Raw genomic sequence first — 15,778 nt, 5'->3', positions numbered from 1 at the left:
GCTCTGGACCTACCCCACCACACTTTAAGAGCAAACATCAGAATGAGCAAACTAATCTATATGTTACATATCTTCAATTAAGGGCCAGTGTTGAAAATAACCCAGCAAAACTAGCTCCTAACATTATAACATTCACAAATCCTACTGATTGCCTTAAATAAATGTATTTTATTTATTGATTTTCCAAAACCTATCCAAGCAAAACAAAACGAAACAAAAACTCAAACCGAGGGGTTTTCACTGAATTACACAAAACACTTTTAAGGACACAATAAAACCAAGTCCATAAAAACTTTTGCAGAAAACAGAAGAGGAGAAAATACTCTTAATTCAAAATTCTATGAGACCAGCTTTGCCCTGTTATCAACACCGGACACAGACATTACCTGAATGTAGATAGAAAATCCTCAAAAAATATTAGCAAATCAAATCCATCCATATAAAGATAATAATGCATCACGACCAAGGGTAGCTTATCCCAGGAAGGAAATGTCATTTTAACATTTGAAAACTAATCCATACTAACTCATTAATGAAAGAAGACAGAAGACTTCACATTGTTTTATTCTATTTATGTGAAATTCTAGAAAAGGCAGAACTTAACTGGCAGGATGCCGAGCAGTGATTGCCTGGGCTGAGGCCGAGGAAGTGTAGTGACCATGCAGAGGCATGAGGACACTTTGGGGTTGATGGAAATGTTGCATTGATTTCTTATTTATTTTTATTTATTTATTTTGAATCAGGGTCTTGCTACATAGCCCTGGTTGGCCTTGAAGTTGGTGATCCTCCTGCCTCTACTTCCCAATTGCTGGGATCCCAGGCATGTGCCACCATACTCAGCCGAAATGTTACATTCTTGAGAAGTAGTTATGTGACATTTGTCAAAGTTTGTCAAGCTGTACATTTAAAATGGGTGATTTTTATTGACAGTAAATTATATCTCAACAAAGCTGATTTCCAGGTGTTTGGGCTCAAATCATCAAATGCTGTCGTGGCAACAGTAATCCATAACCCTTTCACTTCTCTAGGTTCCCTTGTTCCCTTCCTTTTTTTAGCCTAGTAATACAATGTCAGTTGTGCGGCGCTGGGCCCGATGCCCTAGCCTGCTGCCACCAGAGGGGTGTGTCTGTCACAGTTTCTCGTAGGCTGTCTCTAAGAAGGTGGAGATGGCCTTCCAGGCTCCTCAGCAGAGGGCTGAAGGAGCAGAGGGGCTTGGGTGTGCAGTGGCTTCTCTCCTTTCCCTTCTTTTGCCATCTGCTTTAAGTGTTAAAGGCTGGTCTCCTGATACACTGCCTTTAATTCAATTCAGAAACGTTTGTTCATTTGTCGGGGACGATAAGTCTGTCAAGAGCTGGAAGTAGAACTCAAAAGATCAGATTATTAGAATTGGTTCTGTTTGAGATTGAAGATACGAGCAAGCTTCTTCCCCTCTCTTGGCCTCAGTACCAGCCTTGGTAAAATAAGCACGGGAGCTGCCAAAAGTGCTTCCAATAAAATCCAACGTACTTTCCAGCAGAAAGACTTATACAGCCACTACTCGTCTGTCACACTCTTGCCTAAAATTGTGTATCAGCTTCTTGCTCCTAACTGCAAAATTCGTGTAGTGTATCGGTTCTCAATTACTGCAGCTTAGTAGATGTCCCATATAACATCTCATCCATCTAGTACTAAGTCCTCTTGATTTCTTACTCCAGAACGTAATCAAGGATCAGGAAATAAGTCGAGGACAGAGAAAGAAGGGGCTATGAGATGTCTACTTACTACTTTGAGCATTTTCCTAAAAAAAAGAAACCATAGACTTATGTAGGGTTAATTTGTTGGACATTTTTATATCTAAACCTAATAAAATGGACTCTTTTGTTCTCAAGCCCATCAGAGATAATATCAGCAAATTAAAAGGCACATTGGCAAACCAATTACAATGAAGAGATAGAAGAACCATGAAATTCAGGCACAATAAATCTAAACAATTGTGGTGCAGAAAACAAATTGTGTGGTGCGCACACTTCATAGGCCCTCAAGGAGCTACTGTGTTGGAGCTAAGTATGACTCCTGATTCCATGAGTGCCATCTTATGCTTGAAGGGACAACCTAACAGATGTCCAGAGAAGTCACCTCTCCAGAATGACTCAGCCTTTGGCAAGTCTGGAAAACTGATGGTTCCATAGAATATTCTACTTAGCAGCTGTTTTAAATGGGCACATGTGTTCTCAATTCTACCGAAGCTTCTGGAGGGCAAGGCAGAGCCAGACACTTCTCCGTAAAGCCCACAGAACCACCTTCATCTGTGCCATGCAACCAGGACACTCAAGTAGTTTACACGAAGGACCACAATGCCAAGGACACATAGATGGCGCTCAACTAACGTCATTCAGATGAATGACCACAGGGCCTTGTGCAGTTCATTGATGCAAAAGTCACTGTGTCTTCTTCTAAACCACGTTAAATGTTCAGATGCCATCATCTTTTTTTGAACAATTTACCAGTCTTTCTCTCTACATAATTAAAATAATCTCTGAAATTCCACAAGCTGGCAAAGATTTTTCTGATTGTCCTGAACAGATCTGAAGGCTTCTCTCAAGCCCCATGAAGAGTGGATTACAAGTTCTCACAGCTTCCATCTGTCCTCTTTTCTCAAAATGTTCTAGATCTTCAACTCAGGCTTTCTCTTACCTCTGACTCATATCTGACATGAATCATTCACAGATTGGGTTTAATATTTGCATTTTAGGTCTCTTCTTTCCTCTGTTCACAACCATGTAGCTGTTTTCCAGTACATATTTTTACTGTGTTGGTAGAACATGTCTTTGTAATTTTTTGTAGAGTTTCCTATGAACAATTAGGTACTTAAAAATACCTAAGAAATGTGAATTAGGGATTAAAGGATTCAAATGTTTCCAAAGGAATGTTTTTATTGGATGCTTTCCAACAACAAAACATTTTAAAATGGAAAAAGGAGTATGCTAATTTGTGATTGACTCTTCTGTAAAATTACAAAAAAAAAAAAAAAAGCCAAGGAGTGTGTGGTATACCTCCTACATAGCTAACATGGGACTGTGAGCCTTTTCAGTGTATCTTACTATAAACTCACCTCACAATACAACATGGCTTTTAGCCTTGGAAAAATTTAAAAAGTAGGAAGAAATCACCCATTTCCTCACCACCCTAGCAGAAGTATTTGTACATACATTGGGGCTAATTGGGTGCCAGGCCTGGGTAGAAAACACAGTCTCTGCCCAGGAACGCTCTTAAATCCTGGTGGGAGGAAACAAGAGGCACACACTTGAAGTAGTTACAAACCAAAGAAGGCCATGTGTAACCAGTGTTAGGTGGAGCCTTTACAAAGAAGAAAATAGAGCCTCCAAAATTGCCCGGAGATACTACACCCAATGTATGGGGAAATGTACCCCCCACCAAAATCCGGTGACTTCCTGAGGCAACGGGGTGTTGTTACAAAGGAACAAGGCATGCCCCCTTCCACTCACTGGTTCTTATCTCACCATGTGCTCTCTTCTGCGCACTGTAGTTTCTCTTCCTGCTTCTTTGCCACATTGTGGTCCAGCCAGGGGGCCTCACCAAAGGCCAAACAGATGGGGCCTCATGAAAAGACTTTCAGCCTCTAAACTGTGAGCTAAATAACCTCTTATCTTTATAAAGTACCCAGTCTCTTCTGTTATAGCAACAAAAAGGTGATAATACACCATACATCTTTCCACTTTGCCGAAATTTAAGCAGCATGGTCATAATGTGCTTTGGATCCTAAGACTTACTAAAGGAAATTGAAGGCATTAAAGATTTTACTCCGTCTACCCATTAAAGGAGTCCTCATTATCCAGGTGTTCAAGCTACCAGGCTTATGTAAGGAAGTCAACATGTTTTTAATAAAGAAATGTTCACTGGATGAATTATCACTTAACAGTCAGTCTCATCTCTCACACATGTCACTAATGTAGCTCTTCACCCTTTGGATCAGCATTTTTGTTGGTCAGTCCTGCCCTGATCATAAGAGGCAGTAAAACAATGCCAGCAGGTTTTTAAATAAAATTAAAACTCTTGCTAAAGGAATCCACACAGTCCATCGCATGGGTGTTGAAGGACTGTACGATTACAGGCAGGGCTGTGGACGAATGAATAATAGCCAGAAATAAAATGATTGATGGAAGAAGAAAAAATGGCAGAGATGGTGAGGTACTTCAAAGAGAGTGGTCTGAGTACCATTAAATAAAGTCCTTTGGAAAAATTGAAGTTATTGAATATTTTTCCAAAAATGATCTTCTTTATAGTATGAAGTTCAAACAAGAAGTGAGAGCCAGCAAATACTTTTTCCAGAAAAAAAAACCTACGTACCTCAAATGTATGAATACATATGCCAAAACTTTGTTCAGTCTAAGAATAAAAGTTTTAATTTAAATGTACATTGTTTATGCAAAAACAAGAAAATCTTAGTCAAGAAAGTCTTTGTCATGAATTTTTAATTTGGACATGTCTTTCTGCTTTAAAGTGATTTTGTATCCAATAACAAAGACCACTTGCAATTGTATCAGTGAGGGCTGAGACCCAGAAAGGACAGCAGTCTTTCTAAGGTCTCATGTCCAGTAATGGCAAAACTGTCATTCGACACTTCCTTCACCCAAAGATTCCTAATCTCCGTGCAAAGAGGAAAAGAATTTTCTTTGCACTTAAAATGACTTTTCAGTCAAGGTAAGAATTTGGTGGCAGGAGAAGTAAAAGACACTGAGGAAAGATCTCATGAAAGATCAAATAAAATTTGTTTTCCCTCCACTTTAGCTAAAGAAATGACATGTCTAAAAACGGTCCTAATCCAAAACGTACATTCCAGGGATAAGACTTGCCCATTTTAAAGTGTGTTCTGGTGCAATTAAGAGATACGCTTAAGATGGGGATTAATTTTAATTATTCTGTATAGAGAGTACCTAGAGGAAGCCATAGCACTCCCTGGAACCATCACACCTGCTGCCTGGCTACAAGGAGATGCAAGGTGTTACAGGTTGAGTCTTTGTGTCCCCCCTAAAATTCACATGTGGAAGCCCTAACCCTCCAAGGTAACTGTGCTTGGATGTGGGGCCTCTGTGAGGGGATTAGGTTTAGGGGTATGGTGAGGACAAGGCCCTATCCTAGTCTGTTTATGCCTCTCTAACAAAATACGAGAAGCTGGATAACTTAAAAAGAACAGAAATTTATCTTCTCCCAGTTCTGGAAGCTGGGAGGTCAGAAACAAGGCCCCAGTGGGTTTGTTGTCTGGTAAGAGTTCAGTGTCGGGGCTGGGGATGTAGCTCAGTGGTAAAGACCACATTTAGCATGTGTGAGGCCCTCGGTTTAATGCCCAACACCACCAAAAAAAAAAAAAACAGTCTATACTCTGTTTCCAATACAGTGCTTTGAACACTGTGTCCTGCAGAGGAAGGAATGCGCTGTCATCACAGGGCAGAAGGGCAGAAGGACAGAACACTCCGCCAAGCCCTTTTATCAAGACACAATCCCATGTAGGGGGAAGGAGTCTTCATGGTCTAATCAGCTCTTAAGAGCCCCTTCTCTTCTACCATCATGTTTGGCAAAGGGACAAAGTCACACAGCAGCCAACCCAATGAGAGGAAGAGTGACCAGAGTGAATAATACCTAATACCTTTCTCTATCCTCTCTCTCTCTTTCTCTCTCTCTCACTTTCTATCTAAGAACATAGTGAGAAGCAGTTGTCTACAAGACAGAGGAAAAGAATTCTCACCTAGAACCAAACCTACCATCACCTTGACCTTGGATCTCCCAACCTCCAGAGCTGTGAAAAACAACTGTCATTTAAGCCACCCAGTGTATGGTATTGTGTTATCACAACTTAACCTAATGAAGATAACAAGTCTTTGTATGATCTGGAGCTCTCCAGAGAAACAGAACCAATAGGTTGTATGAGATATATAGAGAATGGTGGATTAGCTATGAGGGGTTGGCTTGTGTGATTATGGAGACTGAGAAGTCCCACAATCTGCCATCTATAACCAGGAGACCCAGGAAAGTGGTGACTATACTTCCAATCTAAGCCCACGGCCTGAGAACCATGGATCAGCGGGTGTAAGTTCTAGTCCCAGCCTGAAGGCCCAAAAAGGAGCAGTTGGGCAAAGGCCTGAGAACCAGGAGTGCCAGTCTCCAAAACAAGAGAAAATAGATGTCCTAGCTCAAGAAGAGAGAGCAAATTAACCTTCCTCACCTTCTTTTACCCTACTAGGTCCTCATTAGATTGAATGAGGTCCATCTACATCGGGGAGATTCATTTTTTTTTACTCAGTTCACCAATTCAAATACTGACTTCTCCCAAAGAAACTGTCATAGAGACACTTAGAAACAACATTTCATCAGCTGTCTGGGCCTCCCTTAGCCCAATCAAATTGGCACATAGAATTAACTATCACAGTCTCCAAACTGGAGAACTACAGCATCACTTTCCTGGGTCTCCTGCTTGCAGACAGCAGATGATGGAACTTCCCAGCCTTCATAACCACACAAGCCAATCCCTCATAACCAGTCTCTGTATCTACATATAACCTATTGGTTCTGTTTCTGGAGTGAAGAAGGTAGAGAGATCCTGTCTCACTTAAGACAGGGACTAGTCTGCCTCTGTGTCTTAGGAGGAAAAAGTGTTCATTATACCCATTCTGGGCTATTCCCCTGGCTCTAGAGAACACTGGTTCTGTTACTTTGGCGACCCAGTAAATAGTCCTTGGACTAAGTCACGGGCAGTCGGCCTCAACAATGTACAATGAGGCCTCTGCTCTGCCGTAAGAAACACAGAGCTATGACAGTCAGTCTCATCCTTAATCACTTTCGGGACAAATGTGAGAAAGAAAGTCACTCCTGGTCTGTCAGGCTTGGCTCACACCTTTACAGTGCTTATGTCTCCAACTCACCAGATTTCCTTACTCCTCGGCACAGGGCAGGAGGGCAAGTCCAGGGATATCCTTGGTGACTTTGCCATGATGAAAGAGGGAGCCCTGGTTGGGGGGGGAGTTGAGGGTGAATTTCCATAGCAGTCACTATTGGCCATGGACCATGTCTGATGTGGCCCCATCACCGTGATTCTTTCATTCTCCTGTACCTGGCAGTCCTCACCTGTGGTGCCAAAGGGCTAGCAGCAATTCTCAGCAATGAGGCCTGTTCTCCTGATGGTCCTGTCCTCCTCACCCTTGTGCTTCTGGCTTCTGGAGCCACTTCAGGGTCCTGGGAATGGCCCATTCTGCTTTCTGTTAGCATGCCACCAAAGGGGAGCTCCCAGTGGGGCCCCTGAACAACCTTCATAGTGGTAGCTAGTGTGTTAATCACCTATGAGTCTGCACAAAAGAACCACCAGCACAGGTGTGGCATAACTAAAAAAGTTCATTAGTTCATCCTTCTCTCTCAACCTCAATGACATGCTCTTCCAATGGTGACTGCCCTGATTAATGGTGGCACCAAGCGTTAAGCATAGTCATCAACTGTGGAGACTGCTCCCCTCTCCTGTGCCAAGACATCTAGTCTAGGTCCAAATTCCACACTCTTTTCTCTCCCCACCAGCCTTACACTAATTTAACTATTGAGATAAATTCTAACTAGTTTCTCTAACTCTAACTTGTCTAATTCTACCCATCTCCCAGATCTATCCTTTCTTCCCCATACTTTATTATCTTTGGTGCTTCCCTACTTCCAAAAGTTTTAAATTAAAACATTTAAGGTACTATACCATGAGGACCAGATCCAACTTTCCTGGCTCACTGATGTCTCTGAAGCGTCCCTCTCTCAAGCAAGCCTAATCTCAACCAGCACGAGCATGTTATTCATGTTCAAGTTCAAAGCTTACTTTCTCCTGTAGCCCTTCCACCATCTCTCCATTGGAATTCATCCTTCTGTTTCTGATTTGCTGTGGCACTTGGTTAATGAGTAGATTGACCCTCCATGCCAATTTGGATGACCCCAGTTTAAACTAATATCCCTTCTTATTTATTAATAATTAGTTCTTCCCTCTATTCACTCTCAAAAATACCCAAATTATGACAACAAATTATATGGCCACTCCATGTGTAGTTTGTATTCTTAAAGAATGTATTCTAATTACTTAGGTGCCCAGTTGTCCTGCCTTCCCTGTTCCTGTGTTGAAAGCCAGGTATGGCATCTCTTTTGAGGTTGCTTTCTCCAGGGCCCAACACATAGTAGATGCTCATATGATTTGGTTAAAGTGCCATTAGTTGGTCCTCAGTGGATGAACATTATTAGAGAGAGAATAGAGGCAATAGTAGTTATAACATTAATTATTGGAGATAACTCTAAGAAATCCCATTACAGAAAATATTAAGTAATTCCAGTATCCTAGGCTTAACAAGTAGATTTCCTAATCTGCTAAGCACAGAGCACCCAGGAGCGTCTGGCTATGAATTCAGGGTGTGCCTCTGGCTGCTCCTAGTTGCTGAACAGCCCAGGAAGGCGGCTGAGTGAAGTGCACACGGATTACCTAAAGGTGTTCCTGTTGAATCTGAGTGGACTCGGTATGAATCAGAGGCTGTGACCAGCACTTTCAGACTAAACAACCTCCTCTAATCCAACAGGAAGTGAGTGTCACTGCACCAGATATCCATCCAGTATGTCTGCAGAGTTCCATGGGAAAATATCTCAAACCAGTTTTATCCAATTTAGAATGGCTCTGAAGGGTCATATCAGTTTCAAAACTACCCAGAAGATCCTTGGGACTGCATCTCAGCTCAATGTCCCCTTCTGTCCATGTGTGCATCCTCCCTTAAACCTCCTGCACATCAGCCATTGCTGTGTTTGCTTCCAGGAAACCTCATTGGCAACAGTGGTCAAAGAAACAGAAGACAAGATCCATAATTTCAAGGCTCGACTTAGCTAGAAAGGTCAAATGTACTCACAGAAATAAATGAAGGTTGACATGCCACCTCATTTGAATATATTTCGAGCCTAGCTGCAATCCTTGTTCTAATAACAGTGGAATGGGTAACAGATGGCAAATGAATGACGTAACCATCACACATAAGAAGGGCTATCAGAGCTCAGAGGAACACAAGGTCACTGTGGAGTATGATATTTATCTACATCAGACAGTGGGGTGGAGAGAGAGAGAGAGAGAGAATCTGATATATAGGAGAAAGATCCAAATAATCAAGAACAGAGTAGTAAGAATGCCAGAAATGTTTGTAACAGAAATGTAACAAAATGGCTAATGGCGGAAGTGCATCCATGTTTCCCTTAAGGATGGCTTAAATGTGATTGGAAGTAAGACTCTGACAAAACTATTAGGCTAAGGGAGCTCCCCATCGGTGTAAATCAAATAGCAGCGTAAGGCCACTTCTCTGAACGGGGAGGACTGGGTAAATGCAGGTTGTGGTAAGAGCTGGATGCTTAAGAATGGTAAAGAGACTGGAGACTGCCACTGCCATTCTCTGCTTCTGGATTCTCCCCCATGCAGCCATCAGTCACTCTCCTAAATAAATGTTGCAAAAAAAAAGCTTTGAAAGGATATTGGTTTAAAAGATGTCAGTTTGTCAGCCTGTTCTGACAGGCTCAATTCTGCATGATGGAAGCACGATTGGGCAGAGGGAGAGAGGGAGATGCAGTACCAGCAGAAGCCATGTGCCAATGGAGGCCTAAAACTATCAGTTCTTCATGTAGAGAGAGTACCAAGCAATAGGAGAAATAGTTAAGAGGAAAATGAGAAAGGTATTCTAGATGTTGGCAATAGGTCACCCTGTTAATGTAACTGAAACTACTGGAAATTCCTTGCATTTTTTGCACATTCCACAGAATACAACCCTTGCAGGCATGCGTGTGTGTGTGTGTGTGTGTGTGTGTGTGTGTGTGTACTGAAGGCCTACATGATGTTCTCTGTAAATTGAGTGGTGTTCAGACATCCATGGGAAGCTGCTCAATGACCCCTTGAGTCTGGTTCCGGGCTCCTGGGACCAGGACTCTCAGCTCTTCCATAGCAAGAGCCTCCTCTTACTCATCTGGAAGGAAGAGAAAAAAAAAACACACCAGGACTCATCAGGGTTAGGGACATGGTGAGACTTAGGAGTACAACACTGTCAAGGGAACTTATTAGAATTGAGGAGTGGGGTCATGCTGTTCCCTCCACCATTCTCCTGTGACTGCTACCAAAGGTCTGGGAATATGCTCAGAGTCTCACCACTCACACGGAGCAGGAAGCTTTGCAGTCCCATCACACTGAAGGCAATTTCCACACTTTGGCACTCCCCATTTGGAACACAGAATAGAACTGTAGCAAGCCCACCAGCATGCAGCGTCTCCCAGAAGTTTCTTGCAATCACAGGACTCTGGGGAGGTTATTGTTGCAGAGAGAATGGGAGCTACTGATGAAGCCAGGGCCACAGAGAGGGCCCTGAGATGGTGATCTGTAAACTGGTGACCCTCTTGCCTCTGCTTCCCAGGTGCTGGGATTACCTGCATGTAACACCATCTCTGGCTGGCTGCATTTTACAAATATAATCTCTGTTGCTCTTTATCTTTTTTTTTAATTCCCAAAGTTGTAGGTTTTCTTTTGGTATTATTTCTCTTCAGCAGTGGGCTAGGAAGGAAAGACCAAATTTGAAGAACAACGGGTATGATGGTGAGTTTCTTAGGGTTTTTTTGTTCATTTATTTGTATGGGTTTTTTTTGTTTTTTGTCTCTTTTATCTTCTAGCCTTGACCTTAGTGTGAACCAAGATACTCAAACTGCACAGTGGACATAGTTAGCATAAACCAAGAGACACCTCCCATTTCAGATGTGAGGTATGGAAAAAAGAGTTCTTATGAGCCAGAAAATAGCGAAGATGTTCTCCTTGCTTTCTCTTCTTTCCACATAGCCCTGTCCTGAGGCAAAGCCAGTTACAGAGTTACACCACCACTGCAGAGACACTCGTGTCCTAAGAGTGTAGTGGACACAATCTCAGCTGTGTCTCTAGGGTGAGCCAATCACATGGAACTTTGTGACATCACAGTAGGAGAAAGAGGCTTAAACTCTTAGAAGAACCCTTATTTCTGGCCATAGGAACCAGGAAAAGAAGTCCTGGTGAGTGGAGGGAATGAATTTTCTAGAATAGAGAGTGGAGAAGTAGATGCCACAATTCTGTGTGTAAATCATCAAAGATGTTGGTCATCACTGAATTTCACATGTATGGAGGAGACCTAAAGAAAGAGAAAGTAACAGCTTTGAGAACCAAACTATGATATAAACCACTGACCACACCCAAGACTAAACTCTCAGGGGCACATGCATGAAGTAGGTTCACAGAGCATAACAAAAGATTTGAAAAGTCAACTGACATTGGACCCATCACCCACAGAGGGTGAACAGAACTTGAAATCTGAACATAATTAGATTGATTGCCTGCAAAAACAAAAAAACATTCACCAGGGAACTCAGACTATCACAATATAGTATTCAAATTGTTTGGGATACCATCTAAAATTACTAAACATAACAATCAGGAAAATATCACCAATTCTCAAAGACAACTAAAAGATGCCAACTCTAAGATGGCTTAGATGTTGGAATATCATACAAAGATTTTAAAGCAGAATTATAACCATACTCTATGAAATACAGGTATACATCTTTTTTTTTTTGCAGTACTGAGATTTGAACTCAGAGCTGAACACTCAAGCCACTCTGCCAGCCCTCAGGTATACACTTTTGACAAGAATGCAAAAATAGTCTCTCTCTCTCTCTCTCTCTCTCTCGCTTTCTCTCTCTTCCCCCCCCCACCCCGCCCGCTGCCCACCCTGTGCACGCAAGTGTGTGTGTGTGTGTGTGTGTGTGTGTGTGTGTGTGTGCTGGTGGCAGGGCCAGCCAAGCTAGATTTGAACTTACGACCTTCCTGCCTCCACTTCTCAAGTGCTGATATTACCAGTGTGTGTCACCATGCCCAGCTAGACCTTCTCAGCAGAGTAAAAAACAAAACAAAACAAAACAATTTTTAAAAATAATTGGAAAGTTTATAACTAAAAGAAATAATATTTGAAATAACTTACAAAGCGGGATGATAGAATGACAAAGGAATGAGTGAATGAACCTAAACACAGATCAATATTAATTTTCCAACCTAAGAAGACAAAACAGATTTAAAACAAAAAAGTTAAGCCCAAGGGACTTGTGGAATATTGTCTGGAGTCCCAGAACACAAGGAGAGAGAATAGGGCAGAAATAATATTTGAAGAAATAAGGGTGAAAACTTTCCAGATATACTTTTATTAATTTAAAAATCTCTGTGAATTCCAAACAAGACAAATTCAATGAAAACTAATAAATCACAATCAAATTGATGGAAACCAAATATGAATGTGAAAATCTTGAACCAACCAGAGAAAAATGACATGATAGGTATAAGACATCAATTCAAATGGCTGCAGATTTCTCATCAGTTACCATGGTGACCAGAAGACAATGGAAAGGATCTCCTGCTGGAAGAGACAAATTGCCAACTTCTGTGTTCATTGAATATACTCAAGAATGAAGGCAAAATAAAAGACATTTCAGATGATGGAAAATTAAGAATTTGTCACCAAATGATCTGATCTAAAAGGAAATGCTAAAGAAAGTTCTTCAGGTTGAAGGGAAAGGATACCAAAAGGAAACCTAGAACTTTGGGAATTTAAAAAAACATAAAAAGCAGCAGTGATCATATTTTTAAAATACAGTCAGCCAGGGATGGTATCACATGCTTATAATCCCAATACTTGGAAAGCAGAGGCAAGAGGATCATAAGCCAGAACAGGTTCTGCCTGGAAGCGAGGGGGATATGGAGGAGAGGGAGGGGGCGGGGGACAGGGAGAGAAATGACCCAAACAACGTATGCACATGTGAATATATGAATAAAGAAAAAAAAAGAGACTCACAAGCTTACGGCCAGCCGGGGCTACATAGTGAAACCCTTCTTCAAAAAAATTGAAAACAAAAAATGATAAAATAAAAATGTATAAAAATAATAGATTAGTTTTATTGCCTTAAGGCCTTTAAAATATATGTGGTTATTGAAAACAAGAATTATTTTCTATTGTTTGGTGGAGTTTTGGGGAATGCAAAATGGCGGGCATTCCAGAAAATTCTTCTGTGGTTTCTTGTAGAGGTAAACATGCACTTCCCACATATCCAGCAATCCCACTCCCAGGCATTTAATGGAGAGATATGAGCACTTACGCTGACACAAAAACGTGTATGCACATCAGCCCGAACTAAAACCAATCTAACCGTCCTTTGGTGAGTGGATAAGCTAGCATATTCATACAAGAGACAACAGCCTACAGTTTATATGGCTTTCTGGAGAAGAGTTTTTCAAGGGTTTGGGGTAAATGGAGTAGTAGACCAAAAACTGGCAGCACAAGAGAATCTGGGAGGTTGATCTCTGGTTACATAATTGTATGCAATTTCAAAAACTCAGAGCTAAAGAACAAAGAAGTGAATTATTCTCCATGTAAATTTAAATTTTAAAAAATTTAGTAGCCTGTTGAATTTTCAATTTCAGGTGTCCCTCTCTTAAATCAAATATATACAATATTTTTAAAAATTTGAAAAATATTTGAAAAAAAGTTGACCTTATAAATTTAAGTATTTAAATGTTCACCAAAGGAGCTTACTTTTTAAAATAATTTTAGTGTGGACTCTTTTGCAAAGTAAACTTGGTTAGTGCATTTGATACTTCTAATATCTGTGTAAACAGGAATTTTGGATTTCACCATCTATTTAAAATGAAATGCCATGACGAGGAAGAGATGGAACCCAGCTGGGGTAGGTTCAGTTCCCAGGAATTGCCACTCGAGAAACCCAATGTGCTCTGACTCACTGAAAGGAAACAGAGGTGGCCTTGGGAGTCCGGGTATGCAGTGACTTGTCTTCTTGTAGACTGTGCTCACCACCAAAGGTCACAGGGGCCTGAGCCCCCAAGGAGCCAGATCACAACCACATCCCACCTCACACCCTGCCAGCCCCAGAACACCCCAATGTCAAGTGCAAACAGAAACTCCATGAAAAGGAGGAAGTCATCTTTGTCTCAGCTTCATGCTTAGTGATGAATGTCAGAGATGACACCTATTCAACACGCCAGGTAAACTTTACACTCCTGTTCTTGGCTTCTTTCTAGCCCTACAGTTAGTTCAGGTGCTCCACTCAGCCAGTGGCACATCCTGGTCACATTTCCTCAGGCCTTGCTTTCCCAAGCTGTGTTTCAGGGTCATTAGTCTTTCAAACACTCACAGACAGCTCTGCCTTGGCCCCTCCTAGGAGGGTGTTCCTCACTTTGCTCAGTAACTTCCTGAAAAAACAGTGGATGCAAATCTCATTGTTACCAATCACGGAGCATAATAAATGCCAAAGGGAGTTCCTTATAAAGCAAGCCCAGTGTGGTTCCTTCTACAAATCAAAGTCTCCTTTTATAAAAGGGCAAACCTCCCAAGCCACATGCACATCTGCAGGCACACACTTGCCAATTTCTCTAGCTTCCAAATCCATGGAGGTACATAGTGTTTTGGGTCTGATGGGTATCTGGTAACCACTGAGTTCCTTAAAATTATCTATGCTTTCATTGCTGGATACAGAACCACCTCTGGGAGACCCAAGCTCCTGACAGGCATCTCTTCTTCTTTCTAAACTACCTGCTGGTTACTCCAGAGGCAGCTGCACACCCATGTTTATTGTGGCACTATTCACAATAGCCAAGTTATGGAAACAGCCAAGATGCCCCACCACTGACGAATGGATTAAGAAAATGTGGTATCTATACACAATGGAATTTTATGCAGCCATGAAAAAGAATGAAATGTTATCATTCGCTGGTAAATGGATGGAATTGGAGAACATCATTCTGAGTGAGGTTAGCCTGGCCCAAAAGACCAAAAATCGTATGTTCTCCTTCATATGTGGACATTAGATCAAGGGCAAACACAACAAGGGGATTGGACTTTGAGCACATGATAAAAGCGAGAGCACACAAGGGAGGGGTGATAGGTAAGACACCTAAAAAACTAGCTAGCATTTGTTGCCCTTAACGCAGAGAAACTAAAGCAGATACCTTAAAAGCAACTGAGGCCAATAGGAAAAGGGGACCAGGAACTAGAGAAAAGGTTAGATCAAAAAGAATTAACCTAGAAGGTAACACCCATGCACAGGAAATTAATGTGAGTCAATGCCCTGTATAGCTATCCTTATCTCAACCAGCAAAAACCCTTGTTCCTTCCTATTATTGCTTATACTCTCTCTACAACAAAATTAGAAATAAGGGCAAAATAGTTTCTGCTGGGTATTGAGGGGGGGGGAGAGGGAGGAGGTGGAGTGGGTGGTAAGGGAGGGGGTGGGGGCAGGGGGGAGAAATGACCCAAGCCTTGTATGCACATATGAATAATAAAAAAATATATATATAAAAAAAATTAAAAAAAAATAAACTACCTGCTGCTGCCTCTGAACTTAGCCCTCTTCCACCCAGCACCCCTGCAGCTCCATCCAATAGTCCCCAGTAACAGGATGCACCTTTCACTGAAGGAGAATGGCATCATGATTCAACAGGACAATCAAAGTAAAGTATGCATTTTAGTAAATAAGATTGGTGGGTGAGACAACGAACATTCTGTCATAGGGCTAGACTATTACTAGTTTATTTTCTCTTTCTAGGGCTCTCACTGCAACTGGAAGGGATCTATGAATTAAGTCAAATTTAAATTGTTAATGGCCTTACTGTTGAGAAGCCAAGAAATATGAATGAATAGAGTAGCCACGGACAGCTGGTCTGATCCTT

This window comes from Castor canadensis, chromosome 14 (genome assembly GCF_047511655.1).
Source record: "Castor canadensis chromosome 14, mCasCan1.hap1v2, whole genome shotgun sequence".
NCBI classification, from domain to species: Eukaryota; Metazoa; Chordata; class Mammalia; order Rodentia; family Castoridae; genus Castor; species Castor canadensis.
The sequence above is the reverse complement of the archived record's forward strand: the minus strand, read 5'-3'. Positions refer to the sequence as shown.